General features: G+C 47.3%; 1 protein-coding gene across 1 annotated transcript in view; it reads right to left on the reverse strand.

The window, feature by feature from the left end:
• Window positions 1–9,624: 9,624 nt before the first annotated feature.
• The window catches only part of PRDM4 (PR/SET domain 4), a 93,162-nt gene continuing 84,968 nt past the window's right edge, over window positions 9,625–17,818 (reverse strand). Inside the window, exons 13-14 of the transcript XR_013522086.1 lie at window positions 10,269–10,324; window positions 9,625–9,754 (exon numbers count right to left, since the gene is read on the reverse strand). The gene's annotated coding sequence lies outside the window, so the exon portion shown is untranslated. The remainder of the gene's footprint in view (window positions 9,755–10,268; window positions 10,325–17,818) is intronic.

A 17,818-nucleotide genomic window follows, 5' to 3' on the forward strand; every position in this document is an offset into this window, starting at 1 on the left:
ACTGGGTACATCCACATTGACAGGCAGAACCTAGGTCACACGCCTACACCTTAGCTGTGGGGGAGACTGGCAGTTTCAGTTCTCGCCACTCGGTCAGTAGACAGGAAACATACTGTGTGATTTCTAAAAATATAGAAAAATGATGGGTAGCCGTGAACATGACAAATGTCCCCTGTGCTTGATAAAAGTCACAGAGAAACCGCAGCCTCATCAGAAGAAACTAACCAAAGGTGAAAGAACAGCCAAAGGGCCAGGCAGGGAGGCTCACACCTGTAATCCAAGCACTTTGGGAGGCCGAGGTGGGCGGATCACTTGAGGCCAGGAGTTCGAGACCAACCTGGCCAACATATGAAACCCCATCTCTACTAATACAAAAATACAAAATACTAATATAAAAATTATCCAGCCGTGGTGGTGGGCACCTGGAATCCCAGCTACTCAGGAGGCTAAAGCATAAGCATCTCTTGAACCCAGGAGGCAAAGGTTGCAGTGAGCCGAGATCATGCCACTGCACTCCAGCCTGGGTGACAGAGCAAGACTCAAAAAGAAAAAAAACCAGCCGAAGGAACTGGGATGTTTGGCCTGTAGGAGAGAAGACTTTGATGACCATCTTCATTTTAGTTGTCTTCAAGAGCAGAAGAGGCCCCGCAGATAAGAGGAATCAGGCTGAATGTGGTGACTCAGGCTGTAATCCCAACATTTTGGGAGGCTGAGGTGGAAGTTTGCTTCCATCCAGGAGTTCAAGACTGACCTGGGCAACATAGTATGACCCATCTCTACAAAAAAAAAAAAAATTAAAAACATTAGCCGGGTGCAGCGGTTCATGCCTGTAGTCCCAGTTACTCTGGAAGCTGAGGTGGGAGGATCGCTTGAACCTGGGAGTTAGAGGCTGCAGTCAGCGGTGAGCATGCCACTGCACTCCAACCTGGGCAACAGAGTGAGACCGCATCTCTTAGAAAAGAGAAAAGAAAGGAAAAAGAAAGAAAAGGAAGGAACTAGCTTGCTTAGTATAATAACAAGGATTAGAGCTGCCCCAGTGATGGACTCTTCAAAGATTTAGCTTTCACTAAGTACAAATAAGAACCTTTAACAGTCAGAGCAATGCCTTCCAAAGACGGAGTGAAAAAGTAGTAGTGAGTTCTCCATGACAAGAGGCAGTCCAGAAAATGCTAGTCAACCCCTTGATAGAGATTCAAGCAATACAGGGAGGGTAGAATTTAAAGGCTCCTTACAACTCAGGGGCGTTGTCATGATCAGTTCTCTCTTTCTGATACAGATCATTGATTTGGCCTCAGAAAATGGATATCAATCTTGATATAGCTTATGTAGGATTTGTAATGACCTCCCAGCCTTCATTTTTTTTTTGGCCACTGCTGCATTTTATTACAGCACACCACCCTATTTATCTTCATCAGGTTTTTGAGGCAGCAGATCAATTCATTACTCTTACTTATCTAATACAGAAGGAAGAAAAATTGTCCACAAAACCTTACCAGCTGGGAAGAGAAAAAGTAGCTAGAAGCAATTTGGTCACTGAAAAATAGGGCTTTTTTTATAAAGAAAAAAGAAAAATGGGTTTCAGTAAAAAATCAAGTTAGGGAAAGGTCATTTTGAGAGTTGACTGAAATCCAAGTATGTGAATGTGCACACGTCTGCCACATCTGATATGCATTATTTAAACCAGACTCAGAAAAACCATGAGTTTGGCACAAGTGGCTGGTGAGCGAGGTCTCCTGTCAGCCTCAGTCTTCCCTCCTGCAGAATGGGAATGTCATTGCATTAACACAACAGGTGACAGAGAGGCACTCTTGCAGTGATGGTGGAAGGAAGAGTGCTGTCAAAATGCAGGGAGAAGCAAGAGGGAAGAGGGATTTTATGTGTCCCGGACATGGCCGCCTCTGATTTTATCATGGATTGGTCAATGCTACCTCCCCGGCAGCCTCAGATCCCCAAAGGACAGCGGTGGCTCTGTAAGCCTTCGGCCCCAGGCTTACTCCTCTGTGGAGTATGAGGGTTCATCCTCCAGGCTCCAGTTTGATTCATGGCACTCTCTTGACAGCCTCATTCCCCGGAGTCCCCAAGGACCCCAGCATTTTGTTCATCTCCTGCTCTGAGATCTTCGGGAGGGAATGTGACTATGTGACTGTCAGCCAGTTGTCACATTTAATCCCAGAGGCAATGGAAACAATGCCTGAATGCCATGCCTCTATGTGCTGTGTCAGAGACGCCTGTATGTGATTGACATCAGGGAATTTTTCAGTACATGGGAGGCTGGTGTTTCCCATTCCTTTCTGTTCTGTGCTGCTCCTTTTATGTATTTATCTCACTTCTCATAGTAAATCCTATATGCTAAGAATTTTTATTCCCATTTTTACAGATAGGGAAACTGAGGGGCAGACAACAATGCTGAAGTGGCAGAGAGGGAATGTGGACCTAGGCTGACCTGACCTGGAAGCTCTCTTCTTTCCGGTGCCTCTTCAGTTACAGGGCCTCCTCTAAAGAGACAAGGGACAAAATTAGATGCTTCTCTCCTCTCCACTGCTTTGAAAAATATGATCAAACCAGGCACTGTGCTCATGCCTGTCATTCCAGCACTTTGGGAAGCTGAAGCAGGTGGATTGCTTGAGCCCAGGAGTTCAAAACCAACCTGGGCAACAAACTGATACCCCATCTCTACAAACAAATATATATATATATATAGCCAGGCATGGTGGTGGGTGCCTATAGACTCAGCTACTCAGGAGGCTGAGGTGGGAGGATCACTTGATCCCAGGAGGTGGAGGTTGCAGTGAGCCAAGATCATGCCAGGGTGAGTGACAGAATGGGACCCTGTCTCAAAAATAATAATAATAATAAATATGATCAGCTTGGTGTGGGGGCACATGCCTGTAGTCCAAGCTACTGGGGAGGCTGAAGTAAGAGATTCATTTCAGCCCAGAAGTTCAAGGCCAGCCTGGGCAACATAGTGAGGCCCTGTCTCTAAAAAAAAAAAAGAAAGAAAAAAAGGAGGAGGAAGAAAAAGCTTTATAGGCTAAGACAGATGTTAGTCGTGTGTATCTGTGATGAGCTGTGATGACAAGGTCTGCTTGTTCTGGATGTCATATTTTTGGTGAGTATTGTTCAGGGGAGAAAGGGGTATTGGTGGCGTTTAATTGGTGAGGATTAAATGCAGATGGACCAATGTTTAATGGGACTGAGGACACAGATGTGGAAGACTGGGTCCCCTGAGGTGCTCCTTGACACTTGACACATAGACACAGCGTGGGGGACTTAGTTGTTGCCAAGCCAACTCTTGGTGTGAAATGAGGTGCAGGAGTGGGGACGGACGGCCACCGAGGACCCACAACCCCAGGACGGCAGGGCGCCTCTGGCAGATGTGTCTACGGTTACTGATTGTCATGGTCAAGCTCAAACTGGGTCCAACGGGAGATGTGACTGGCCCGTTTTGCTTCTTTTATCTGAGCCTGCACCTTTCCTAACTCGGATTTTTACGAACCTTTTCCTTTATGCTTACTTCCTTTCTCTCTGTACTGATACACGAACTTGAACTTTTGGCTTTTATTGGGCCAAGGTCCCACCAACCTGGGTAAAGAAAGAAAAGTATCTGAGAAACGTTCCCTATGGGCTGACTTCACCCCAAAGGGTCTCAATGCTGCGCCTTACTTACCAGGGACACACCCCCAAAAGGCATCTCCTGGCCTCCGGGTCTGTCTGTTACCGCAGAGTGTGCTGGGGCAGGTGTGGTTGGGTGACCAGCAAGCTGGGTTTCAGTCTCTTTCCAGGCCCAGGGAATGAACGGAATTTGAGAGGCTTGGCTTTTAGCCTCTTATTAGAGCAGAGAAAGACTTCAAAAACTCAACGGTTGCTAAGGCTTTTTACATCGGCAAAGTCCTGCAAAGCCTGCAAATGAAGGCTGCCTCGACGCCTTTCATTCTATGGACAGAGAAGGCAAATTCCGAGGCCACTTTCTGCAGAGCAGCGACTAGGCTCCTTTTTACTTCCAGGGGGAGGACGGGAGATTGATTTGCTTTCTGTTGCTGAGAATGCTATCAAAACAAATTTTACTTTTAGCTGCAACCTTCCAAAAGCGTCTTAAGAATATAGCACCAAAACATCTCCAAGCTTGTATGGGCATTCTAGTTTTCTCGTGGTTGGTGTTTGCTTTTCTTTAATGGTGCCAGTTTGAGCTGAAACATGGTTCAATTTGTTTCCATTTCCCACTGGACATAAAGCAGTATATTCTTGGGGGGCAAAAGCAAGGGGGCAGATTGAGAAAATCTAGTTCATGAAAAGTGGCTTGTTGTTTTAGCAAAGAGAGGAAATCGGTAAATAGCTCTTGAGGCGGCAGGAGGTCAGGACATGGAGCGACTCACAGTTGGGGTTATGGACTCAGGGCAGAGCAGCCGGAAGGACAAGAGTGTTGCCTGGTTGCGGGGTCGAGGGAAGTGGAGGAAGATGCCATCTCCTGATGGGAAGGCCTGTCAATAATTTGTGCCCACATTTAATCTACCACAGCTGGGAAGACTAATGAGAAGAAGGAGGTGACTGATCTAAGACCACACACACACCATGTAAGTGTCAAGATCGGGGACGGAGCCTGGGTGTTCCAGCTTCAGTCCTGTGTGGTCCCTTCTATCCCCATGCAGCTTCTTTTGGAAGGAAAGACAGAAATGTGCACCTAGGGAGAAGTGAAGGCCTTCACCAAAGCCCTGGATATAATGAGGTCAATCACATCCCTGCCATCTCAAACCCCACCTGATTTGGTGTGGCTCTGTGTCCCCACCCAAATCTCATCTTGAATTGTAGTTCTCATAATTCCCATGTGCTGTGGGAGGGATCTGGTGGGAAATAACTGAATCCCAAATAGTCACTCGGTGATGCGCCTCATCAGATGCAAGCCTTTGGGAATGCCAGCCTTGAGTTGGGCTGTTCTGGCTCATTGTGTGGAGAGGTCTCTGTACCCGGTGGTCAGTGCAAACACAGTTGCTTTGAAGGAGGGCGATGGCGCCTTACGGAGATGTAGGTAGGATGCATCTTGAAGTCGGGCTTTTTATCCTTGAATAAAATCCTTTCCCTCTCAGGTGGGGAAGTTACAGTGCAGCAGCTGCTCCTCATACTTGGAATGAGGGAAACTGCATGATCTAGACTTGAACATGGCTCAGGCAACAGGAGCGCCAGCCGCAGACCCCACTCACTCTCACTGCTGTTTGCAGCTTTGGGAAAGTCAAATAACTTGTCTGCTGGATCACGGTTTTTCCAACTGTGTAAGCGTTTGTAGCTTTCTCGCAAATAAGTACTCTGCTTCCCTGCGTTTCAGAGTGGAGTCGGACTTCAGCATCACTGGGAGTTTGCTGGGAATGCTCAGTCTCAGCCTGGATTCCAGATCTACTACCATGGAATCTGCGTTTTAACCAGAGGCCCAGTGCTGAGAGCACTGAGGTCTGAGGACTTCTCTGTTCTCCCAGGTCACTGCGACGGTCTTAGGTTCTTCTGCTCCTCTCTATCAGCAGACACTTGAAACTATACCTAAAAGAAAAGGACAATGTGGGTCAGGCATGGTGGCTCATACTTGTACTCCTAGCACTTTGGGAGGCCAAGGCAGAAGGATCGCTTGAGCCCAGGAGTTTGGGACAAGCTTGGGTAACATAGTGAGACCCCATCTCTACAAAAGAATAAAAGATTAACTGGGAGTGGTGGTGCACACTTGTGGTCTCAGCTACTCCAGAGGCTGAAGCGGGAGAAGTGGGAGGATTGCTTGTGTCTGGGAGGTCAAAGCTGCAGTGAGCCATGATCACACCACTGCACTCCAGCCTGGATGACAGAGTGAGACCCTGTCTGAAAAAAAACAAACAAAAAAAGATAATCTCTATATATGGTCAGGACTTGGGTAAGATCCTTAAGATGTTTTTGTATTCATCTGTAATAAGTCATTTTAAGAACTCCATGTCCTCTGAGACATTTTCTGATAGTCATTTGTGCACCCATCTATTGCCAATGATTTCTCCTCTGACTAGAGGTGTGAGATGTTTTTCAAGCCTGCTATGAATGTCTGTTAAATTACCTTATGCATTAGATGTTTTTTCCCCTGCTGTCTCTCACCAGGGGAACGCTGTGAAAAAGCTTTAGAACATTGTGCAAGCAATCACCCTTTCCAGCCACCTGTTTCTGCTGACAACTGTATGAATAGCTTCTTTACCAATCATTAGACAAAACCATTCCATTCCGGAGAATGATGACACAGAAGGTTAAGGGCTTTTTATAAAAGCACACATGTGGCCAGGCACAGTGACTCATGCCCATAATCCCAGCACTTTGGGAGGCCAAGGCCTCCCAAACTCCTGATGTCAGGAGTTTGAGACCAGCATGGTCAACATGGTGAAACCCTGTCTCTACTAAAAATACAAAAATTAGCTGGATGTGGTGGCAGGTGCCTGTAATCCCATCTACTTAGAAGGCTGAGGTCTGAGGCAGGAGAATCGCTTGAACCCAGGAGGCAAAGGTAGCAGTGAGCCAAGATTGCGCCATTGCACTTCAGCCTGGGGGCAAGAGCAAGACTTTGTCTCAAAAAAAAAAAAAAAGCACACACATGTGTGAGGTTTGCCAAAACTAGCTTGTGTCCAAAGTGGGACAGATGGGCCACTAAAGGGAAGGAGCAGAGACAGGGATTAAAGAGAAGGAAGTTTTTGTAAGGCTTGTGCTATAGACTGTGTCCCCCAAAATTTATAATCATCAATGTGATGGTGTCAGGAGATGGGGTATTTGGGAGATGCTTAGTTCATGAGAGTGGAGTCCAAATGAATGAGATTAGTGCCCCTGTAGAAAAGACCCCAGAGAGCTCCCTCGCCACTTCTGCCATGTAAGGACGCAGTGAGAAGACAGCAGTCTATGAACCAGGAAGCAGGCTCTCACCAGATACTTAAGCTGCAGGTGCCTTGATCTGGAACTTCCCAGCTCCAGAGCCATGACAAATAAATCAGTGTTTAAGCCCCCCAGTCTATGGCATTCTTGTCAGAGCAGCCCAGATAGATTAAGGCAGCTAACAGGGGGCCTTCCGAATGTACATCTAGGGGACAAAGGTCACAGTTTGAAATGTCTTCCTTAGAAATATCCTCTGAGAATATAAAAGTAACGATAAGAACCCACTTTTGACAGAAGGCCCCCAACTCCTAAGATTTCAGCCTTTAGGTTACGTCCCTGTCATCCTATTAATGAAATTTTCAGTAGTACAAAACAGTGTTCCTTTTCATCCAAAGAAGACTACGGTCCTGTCTACTGCACGGCATGAAGGAGGACTGATCAATTATCCAGATAATACAAGGCCAACATCTCCCCCGCACACACAACTACCACTATACACAACATCATCACAGCCTTTTCCAAAGTATCAGACCAGGGGAGACTCATCACCTGACTTGGACAAGGTTTCGCAAACCACCTGCCTCATGAATTCTTCTATTTATTCTATGGCAGTGGTTCTCTACCTGGGAAGATTTGGTGTTATCTAGAGTCATGTGCGGCTGTCACAACTGGCAATGGGGTACTCCTAGTGGGCAGAGGCCAGGGAAGCTGCTGAACATCCTACACTGTGCAGGACAGTCCCCTACAACCCACAATTATCCAGCCCCAAGGTCAGCAGTGCTGAGGTTAAGAGGCTCTGTACTGGGATATGGGGTTGAGCCTCCATTTACTGCAAAGTACAGGAATATTCATAGTAATATTGAAGGAATAGGGGCCAGGACTCTCTCCACGGTTTCTCCAACACAGGAAAAGCAACATGAACAGCCTCTGGGATGAGCTAGAGGGTGCTGCGTTCCTGAGCCAAGTCCAGTCCCATTTAGCTGTGTCATCACGGGGGGCCTGTGCCAGCAGAGCTCAGCTACTGACATATCGGCCCTTCAGAGGGATTTCTGGGGTTTTTAGCTTCTTCCAGTCCTAGTACTTTGGCCAAGATCAGGGCTTCAGGGAGGTCAAGAGAAACCCAGGTCACATCCATTTTGGAGGCTCCAATTATAAAAGCAAAAAGAAGAGTCAGGTGTGGTGGCTCAAACCTATAATTCCAGCACTCTGGGAGGCCGAGGCAGGAGGATTACTTGAAGTCAGGAGTTCAAGAGCAGCCTAGCCAACATGGTGAAACCCCAAATCTACTAAAATAAATAAAACGTACAAAAGTACAAAAAGAGGCCAAAATAAGATTATAAAAATTTCTATTTATTTTAAATATTTGCATGTAAGAAATTACCCCCCAACACACAATGGAATGCAATATACCCGTAACATTCACAATATAATTACAATATTTATACAATTTATATATTAATTCATAGTGCCCTAGAGACAGGATTGCCTTAAAGTAGGGTACAACCTGCAGGAAGGTTTCTTTTCCTCAGTCCTGTCAGTGTGTCTCTGTAACTGTAAATATAACCTTACCTAGAAATAATATTAAAGATCTAAATTTACAGCTCTTTGAGGCTATATCATAAGGAGCAACAACATTTCAGAGGCAGAAAATAATAGTTAAAACATACAGGCCGGGCGTGGTGGCTCAAGCCTGTAATCCCAGCACTTTGGGAGGCCAAGGCGGGTGGATCATGAGGTCAAGAGATCGAGACCATCCTGGTCAACAAGGTGAAACCCCATCTCTACTAAAAAAAAAAAATACAAAAAAATTATCTGGGCATGGTGGCGTGTGCCTGTAATTCCAGCTACTCAGGAGGCTGAGGCAGGAGAATTGCCTGAACCCAGGAGGCGGAGGTTGCGGTGAGCCAAGATCACGCCATTGCACTCCAGCCTGGGTAACAACAGTGAAACTCCGTCTCAAAAAAAAAAAAAAAAAAAGTCCAGGCTCAGTGGCCATGTCTGTAATCTCAGCACTTTAGGAGGCTGAGGTGGGCAGATCACGAGGTCAAGAGATCGAGACCATCCTGGCCAACATGGTTAAACCCTGTCTCTAAAATACAAAAATTAGCTCAGCGTGTGGCGCGCACCTGTAGTCCCAGCTACTCGGGAGGCTGAGGCAGGAGAATCGCTTGAACCTGGGAAGTGGAGGATGCAGTGAGCGGAGATCGTGCCACTGCACTCCAGCCTAGCCACAGAGCTGAGACTGTCTCAAAAAAAAAAAAAAAAAAGTCCAGGCATAACCTTGGACTGTCCACTAGGTGGAGCCACACTTCTGCATTCTTGGGTACCCAAGAATTTCTCTTTTTTTTTTTTGAAGAGCATGAATCTGGCTTATACAGGAGGGATTGAGAAGTTTCACTCATTCATTCATTCATTCATTCATTCATTGTTTACTCAACACCCACTCTGTGCCACGCATGGGGATCCAACACTAAATGTGGTACTTAGGAGCTGTAATTATCATCCTGCAACAACTTTGCTTCTGTGATGAATCTCATAGGCATGTAACAAGTACACCATCCCATCCTTAACAAGGTCTGAGAAGTCATCTTCCATTTATTCCTTGAGTATTTATTTGGCGTGTACTCTCTGTCAGGCCCTGGGCATGCCAAGATGTATAAGACCGTCTAGTGGAGAAGACAAACGTATGACCAGTGTCCACTCAGCCTGACTCCATGGTGACTGACACCTGCCAACGCCTGTCTGTAGAAGTCCAGGCCCATGCTCAGATCCTCCTTCCTCCTCTGCCATCATGAAGGGAGAGATTGCCCTTCCTCTGCTTCTCGAGAACAGTCTGGTCCATTTCTCTTTCCTCTCAGAAATCTCTGTGAGTGCCACATAGGTGGGTATCATGCTGCTGATAAAGACACAACCAAGACTGTATGATTTATAGAGAGGTTGAATAGACTCACATGGGGCTGGGGAGGCCTCACAATCACAGCACAAGGTAGAAGGCATGTCTTACAGAGCAGCAGGCAAGGGCAAAAATGAGAATGGAGAGAAAGGGGTTTCCCCTTATACAACCACCAGATCTCATGAGACTTTTTCACTATGATGCAACAGCATGGGGAAACCACCCTCATGATCCAATTATCTCCCACCGGGTCCCTCCCACAGCACATGGGAATTATGGGAGCTACAGTTCAAGATGAGATTTGGGTGGGGACACAGAGCCACACCAAATCAGGTGGAGTTTGACATGGCAGGGATGTGATTGACCTCATTATATCCAGGGCTTTGGTGAAGGCCTTCACTTCTCCCTAGGTGCACATTTCTGTCTTTCCTTCCAAAAGAGGCTGCGTGGGGATAGAAGGGACCACACAGGACTGAAGCTGGAACACCCAGGCTCCGTCCCCGATCTTGACACTTACATGATGTGTGTGTGGTCTTAGATCAGTCACCTCCTTCTTCTCATTAGTCTTCCCAGCTGTGGTAGATTAAATGTGGGCACAAATTATTGACAGGCCTTCCCATCAGGAGATGGCATCTTCCTCCACTTCCCTCGACCCCGCAGCCAGGCAACACTCTTGTCCAAGTCACCGCCATCTGCCCCTTGATTACTGCTATGACCTCCTCATAGTTCTCCCCACATTCACTCTGCCCACCCCACCACCCCCACCCCTGCAGTCTACACATGGGAACTGAAATGACCTGAAACCTAAGTTGGATGGTGTCATTCATCATCTTACGCCCCTCCCCACAGCCCCATACCTCCCTAACCACCCACAGCGACACTGCATCCTCTGGCTCCCAGCCACCCATCTGCCCTCTCTCTTTCTCATTCACACTGCTCCAGCCTCACCGCTGGGACTGTGACCCTGGTACCACACAGCTGGTCATCTGGAGACAGACTGGAGCAGAAAACCAAGGTAGAACTTCAGTTGAAAAGCTTATAGGGTTGAAGTTTCACTTGAATGCTGAAAGGTTACACAGAAGCTAGAGGGTGCAGAAAACTACTCCTTAAGTCTGTAGAAAGAGGTTTTCTGACAGGTGGCGATGGTGATGGCATCAAGGAGGAGGAAATGCTGTTTCTGGGGAATGGTAGATGGCCAGAAACCTCAGCTGCCACCCAGCAACTGGACAGTAACAGGATGAAGCAGTCACCCATCAGGCTGTCACAGCCACATTTGCTTGGATGTCTTATTTAACTTTCCCTTGGCCATAAACCTCTGATCCTACACTAGAGCACAAAGTCTTGGGGAGAAGGGAAGGGCTGTGTCATGTTCGATTTGGTAGCTCCCTGTCTCCCAAACTGTCCTGCGTAAAGATGGCAAAGAAAACAATTGCTGCATGTCACGAGTGGAAGTGCTTCTTGCCGGCCCACTCTTCGCAGCAGCACCCCAAGTTCCCACCAGAGAATTCTTGCTGCCACACTCTGTGTTCCCTGAATGGCAAATTGTCTCCCTGGCTCCAGGGCTGGGCGTGTGGCTCAGGCTTTGCTAAACAGAGCATCGCCTTCTCCACAGTGACTAGTGACTAGTGATCATTCCAGAACCAAAGAGGTAAATGAGACACAGAGAAGTAGAGGGAAAGGTAAGTCCTTCTTCTGCTGAAGTTGCAAGTAGTGAAGATGCAATCCTGAAGCTGCTGACGGCTTAAAGTTAAGTCAACAGATTGGAAGTCAGAGACAAAATATGGGAGAGAGGTTCAATCCTGATGACAATGGTTTCAGCCCCTAGATCCAGCTATGTCTGACATTATTTATGTTAGTAGGTTCTTGAGCTATCCAAGTATATAAATTCTGTTTTTGCCTAAGGCAACTGGAGTTGGTTAGCGGCCATTCGCATTCAACAGAGTCCTGAAAGACAAGGAGTGAATGAATGAACTGATGAGCAACTCTACCAGAAAACTTGTGCCGCATGACAGACAGGATCCTATCTCAGGAGTCCCCATGACAGACAGGATCCTGTCTCAGGAGTCCGCATGACAGACAGGATCCTGTCTCAGGAGTCCGCATGACAGACAGGATCCTGTCTCAGGAGTCCGCATGACAGACAGGATCCTGTCTCAGGAGTCCCCATGGCAGACAGGATCCTGTCTCAGGAGTCCGCATGACTTGCAGGATCCTGTCTCAGGAGTCCGCATGACTTGCAGGATCCTGTCTCAGGAGTCCCCATGGCAGACAGGATCCTGTCTCAGGAGTCCGCATGACTTGCAGGATCCTGTCTCAGGAGTCCGCATGGCAGACAGGATCCTGTCTCAGGAGTCTGCATGACTTGCAGGATCCTATCTCAGGAGTCCCCATGGCAGACAGGATCCTGTCTCAGGAGTCAGGGTACTATCTTGCCATTACTAACTATATAACACAGGGCAAGTTTCCTGATGTCTTTTTTTTTGAGATACAGTCTTGCTGTTGCCCAGGCTGGAGTGCAGTGGCACGATCTCGGCTCACTGTAACCTCTGCCTCCCCAGTTCAAGCGATTCTCCTGCCTCAGCTTCCCAAGTAGCTGGGACTACAAGCACGAGCCACCACACCCAGGTAATTTTTGTATTTTTAGTAGAGATGGGTTTCACTGGACAGGCTGGTCTCGTACTCCTGACCTCAGGTCACCCACCTCGACCTCCTCAAGTGCTGGGATTACAGGCATGGGCCACCATGCCTAGTCTTCCTAATGTCTTTGAACTTCAGTTTAGAACTTTAATATTATTCATTTATTCAATGAATATTTACTGGCATTTGCTGTGCCAAGCACTCTGCCAGGTGTTGCAAATACTGTGGTAACAAGACCCTCATGGCTCTCGTCCTCATGAAAATGCAAATTAACTTGAGTTCTAGAAAAATCAAGTTCCATTCTGTACACCTGATTTTGTGACTACCTAATCTATTCATGGTATATGACTCCAGCACTCAGTAACTGGTAGCTATTATTCCTCCCACTCCTTATCGGCTAGAGGAGGAGCAAGAAAGAGAGCCTCGTGCAAGGCATAGGAGGGTACCAGAGGCTTCATTTCCCTCCCAGCACCCAAGGCCATGTAGAAAAAATGTTTATGAGCCTAAGTACAGATGACACTGAGCTGAGGCTGTAACAAGAGCCCAGCGTGGCACAGAGTTCAATCCTCTGGGACTTTTAACTAAGAATAGCCAACGTGCCACAGACAATATTTTTTCTGGCCTCTAGCAAAGAGACTTTTCTGAGTTAAATGTGTTCATCAGTTCCCAACAGTCAGGCTTAGAAACAGGGCTACTTAAGCTTGATCTCTTTCAATTCTCATTATAAGGAACTAATAAGACTTGCTGCCCTGGGATTTTCATTTTTAAAGGGAATTCACAGCTTGGGCTGAAGTGGCAGAATGTCAGTGATAAGTCCTGTAAAAGAGGCTGAGTTTAGCAGGCCCAAAATAACTGGAGTCCTAGCCTACCTTCTATTATTTAATTTTTTCATGCATTTAACAAATATTAATATTTATCAAGAGCCCACCCTGCAGCAGGCACCTTCCTGGGTGTGACAGCAAACCGGACAAGGACTGGGGCATCATGGAGCAGAAGCTGGCCCATGAGAGGATGGCCCAGGTGGGGAAAAGACCTAGGGTCACATACTCAACCTAAGCCCATTCCTGTCTACCAGGTGAGCCATTTAAGCCTTGCCAGGACTTCATAAATCAGCCTCTGCTAATAAATCAGTTCATATAGCACGGTTCTCACCTGCTTGTTATTATTGCTACATTTAAAAGATGACCTCAAAACTTAGTGATTTAGTACTTACTACCCCTAAATTATACTCTTAAAAATGGCCAAGTTCAAGGCTGCAATGAGTTACGATCATGCTACTGCACTCCAGCTTGGATGACAGAGTTGTATCCAGGCACCCCATCTTTTTAAAGAGAATGAGCTATTATCATTTTCTCTTTTCTCCTTTTCCCCTGTTCCCCACTTCCTACTCAGCTCTTTAGAAATGCAATTATCACCTTTTACCTTCTCTTCACCAGACACTCTCTACAGGGCAAGCTTATCTAACTATACGCTTAGATGCTCCAGAGTGGAAATCTCTCCCACCAGGAAGACTGCCTTGAGAGACAACAGTCAATTTACGGCCAAGGTGTGTCTCCTACAAAACGGTGTCTCACCTGGAGAGTATCAGGAGACAAGGGCCATTTTTACAACTTAGTTCTGCCCATGAAGTTGCCAATTCAACCATCTAGTAGATAAGGCACTGAAGCAAGTCACATAAGCCCCTACTGCCCCCTCCCATGCATGCCATTTATGCCACATCCGCCTTTAAAAGCCCCAGCTTTCTGCCCCAGAAATGAAGCAGTACCCTTAAGGCAGGAAGCCTATACTTCTTCCCTTAAGCTAGCTTTGGAATAAAAAGTTACTTTTTTTTTTTTTTTTTTTTGAGATGGGGTCTGCCTTCTTCACCCAGGCTGGGGTGCAATTGTGCCATCTTGGCTCATTGCAAATCCTGGGTTCAGGGAATTCTCCAGCCTCAGCCTCCCAAGTAGCTGGGATTACAGGCACACGCCAGCACACCCAGTTAATTTTTGGATATTTAGGAAAGACAGTGTTTCACCATGTTGGCCCGACTGGTCTCGAACTCCTAACCTCAAGTGATATGCCTGCCTCGGCCTCCCAAAGTGCTGGGATTACAGGTGTGAGCCACCGTGCCTGGCCAAAAGTCACTTTTTTTTTTTTTTATACCAGATCTCATTCTTGTTATTGGACTCTGCAAGAAGGAAGTACCAAATCTACAACTCAGGGCTTTTTGTTTTACTTTTTATTTTTATTTTTTTTTGAGATGGGATCTCACTCTCACCCAGGCTGGAGCCCGGGCTCAAGCAATCCTCCCACCTTAGCCTCCCAAGTAGCTGGTGTTATGGGATCTTTGAGGTGTTGATTATCTGGCCAGAAACCTCCGTGGCCGGTGGCACCTTTGCCCAAGTTCTTGTCCTGAGTCCAGGAAGAATGGGGAATGCAGACAAGCGAAGGGTGAACAAGCTGAAGATGAGCTTTAGTAAGTGTTAGAATAGCTCAGAGGAGACCCACAGTGGGTAGCTCCTCCCTGTAGGCAGGTCATCCAGTCAAGTATTCAGCTGTCAGCAGGAAGGAGGCCCTAGAGAGGGTGGCTACTCTCGGCTGGCAGGTCGTAGTGTCATCTCTAGCTATCAGCAGAGAGGATAGCTCCTCTTTGCAGCTGGTCCTCCCATAGTCTCTCATCCTCTGCATCCTCTGCCCTGCTCTGGCCATCCTCTCTCATGCTTTGGCTGAGGCTGGGCTTTATGAACCTCAGAGGGGAGGAAGTACATGCCAATTGGTCCATGGGTTGCCATTGGTGGACGGAAGAGGCACCAGAGTCCCCACTCCTGGCCTTGGAACTGGCAGCTGGCCTACAGCCTTCAGGCCAGGCCTTACTGGGGAACCACCCCCTTAAGCCCAGGAATCTGTTGGCCTCCTGATGCCATTCATGGCCCTGGGTTCATCCCCAAGCCTGCTCCAAGATTTGAGCGGACTCCAAGAGAGGAGAGAAATCAGGCAGCAGGAGCAGACATGCCTGAGTGATGGGGTTGGGGGGCCCTTCCCAGGTCCATGAGGGCACAGTCTGCATAGATGGCCCGGTCCTATGCCTGGGAGGGCAGCCACAGCTGCACCTTGGGAACTCCCACCCCGCCAACTCAGGAGGGACAGGGCTCCTACTTGTCCCCAACTCCTGCCTGCTCTGTGGAGGAGGCGGCCCTGGTCTGCAGCCACTGGACAGGGCTCCTACTTGTCCCCAACTCCTGCCTGCTCTCGCTGCCCCTGTCAAGAGGACTTGGAGGCTCAGTCCACAGCTGCAATTTGGGTGACTGCTGCCTGCTCCCTAGAGCAGGAGGCCTGGGTCTGCAGCTGCGGTTTGGGCGACTGCAGCAGTACCCGGGGAGCCCCTGCCCCAACTCAGAAGGGGCAGGGCTCCCACCAGCTCCATGGAGTGTGCAGCCCTAGCTATGCCTCCCTGCTGCAGCTGGCATGATGTCAGGAGCCACTGCCATCACTGGGACCACAGGTGCGTATCACCATGCCCAGCTAATTTTTTATTTGTAGATACAAGGTTTTGCTATGTTTCTCAAGCTGGTTTCAAACTCCTGGGCACAAGTAATCCTCCTGCCTTGGCCTCCCAAAGTGCTGGTCTCTCAAAGGAGAGCTGAGTGGATTTAGGCCAAGCCACTGAGCCCACCCTAAATCTGTCTCTTTTAACAAATGGTAAATTTTGTGTTACATATATTTTACCATAAAAAAAGATGGAATGATTATTTTTTAAGTTAGTGATTAGAAACAATATTTTACTAAGCTCACAAATTCTGGGGGTCAGAACTTTGGGCAAGGCACAGTGGGGATGGCTTGTCTCTGTTTCATGATGGCTGGGTCTCAGCTGAGCAAACTCAAAGGCTGGGAGTGAATAAATGTCTGGGAGCTGGATTCATCTACTGTCTGCTGGAGTACCACATGTGGCCTCTCCATGTGGTTTGGATTCCTCACAGCATAGTGGGCTTAGGGTAGCTGATAGGGTTTGGCTCTGTGTCTTTACCCAAATCTGGCTTTGAATTGTAATAACCCTCATGTGTCTTGGGAGGGACCTAGTGGGAGGGACCCAGTGGGAGGTAACTGAATCATGGGGGCAGGTTCTTCCAGTGCTCTTCTCATGATAGTGAATAAGTCTCATGAGATCTGATGGTTTTATAAAAGGAAGTCCCCTTGCACATGCTCTCTCTTGTGTGCCACCATGTAAGACATGCCTTTCTTTTCTTTCACCTTCTGCAATGATTGTGAGGCTTCCCCAGCCAACTCAAACTGTGAGTCCATTAAACTGCTTTTTCTTTATAAATTACCCACTCTTGGGTATGTCTTTATTAGCATTGTGAGAACAGACTAATACAGTAGCCAAAATTTATATGGTGGCTCAGGGCTCCAAATATTAGTGTTCTACTGGTGGGGATGGGGTGGGGGGAGCAAGGGATGTAGAGGTAGAAAAGGGAGTGTGGAGGGCTGGGAAGCAAAACTTGCATCCCATTTACTACTTAACCTCGGAAGAGTCATTTCTGTCATACCCTATTGGTCAAAGGAGAGCTACAGCTACCCAGATTCAAGTTTGGTGTGTGTGTATGTGGCAGGGAAGGGGGCGGGGGGTGCTGTGCTTTTATGGAGGAGTGTAAGATCACATTGCAGACAAACATGTGGAAAGGACTATATTATTGCAGCCATCCTTGAAAAACACTATCTGCCATATGGTCTTTCTAAAATAGATTAAAAGCAAAGAAACCACAGTATAATCATCTTAGAGAAACAGAGCAGGGGAGAAGCCTTAATGAACATATAATCTGTCTACATAATGAGCAATTTCCTCCTGAGAGGATCTCTACGTAGGCTGGGAGATCACCAGTGGCATTAGGCTGAGTAGAGTTGGTGACAGAACTTGTAATTGTATCAGCTCCTGTGTGCCTTAATCTCAGAGTGGGAAGGTATTTGACTACTGGGGACTCTATAACTTCATCTTTAAAACAAAGTGTTGTGAGAAACAAGTAAAATATTGGTTATAAAGATAAATGTGTTGCAAAAAGGAGCCCACAGGTGGACACCCCCACTTTGACAATGCGACTGGGGAAGACCATGGTTCAGTTTATCCTTGCCACTTTTCACCATAGCAGCCACCTTCCTGTTTCTTTTGCTTGCCTCTCTCAAAGGTAGATGCACTGAGAGTAAATGACCAGGACAGGGCCACACACACAGCCATGAAAGAGATCAAAACCCAGATTTTTTCTGGGATGCTAGTTTCAGACTTTCCATTCTACAGTCGTCCAGCTACTCACAAGTTCTACCTGATGACCGATCTTAGCTGAGAAGCATGACATAGATACAAGGGAGTCACATTGCCTGGGTGACTATCCCAGCTACACCCCTTACTAGCAGTGTGACCTTGGGAAGGATCGCTGGTTTCCCATATGTAACATGGAA

This window comes from Callithrix jacchus, chromosome 9 (genome assembly GCF_049354715.1).
Source record: "Callithrix jacchus isolate 240 chromosome 9, calJac240_pri, whole genome shotgun sequence".
Lineage (NCBI taxonomy): Eukaryota > Metazoa > Chordata > Mammalia > Primates > Cebidae > Callithrix > Callithrix jacchus.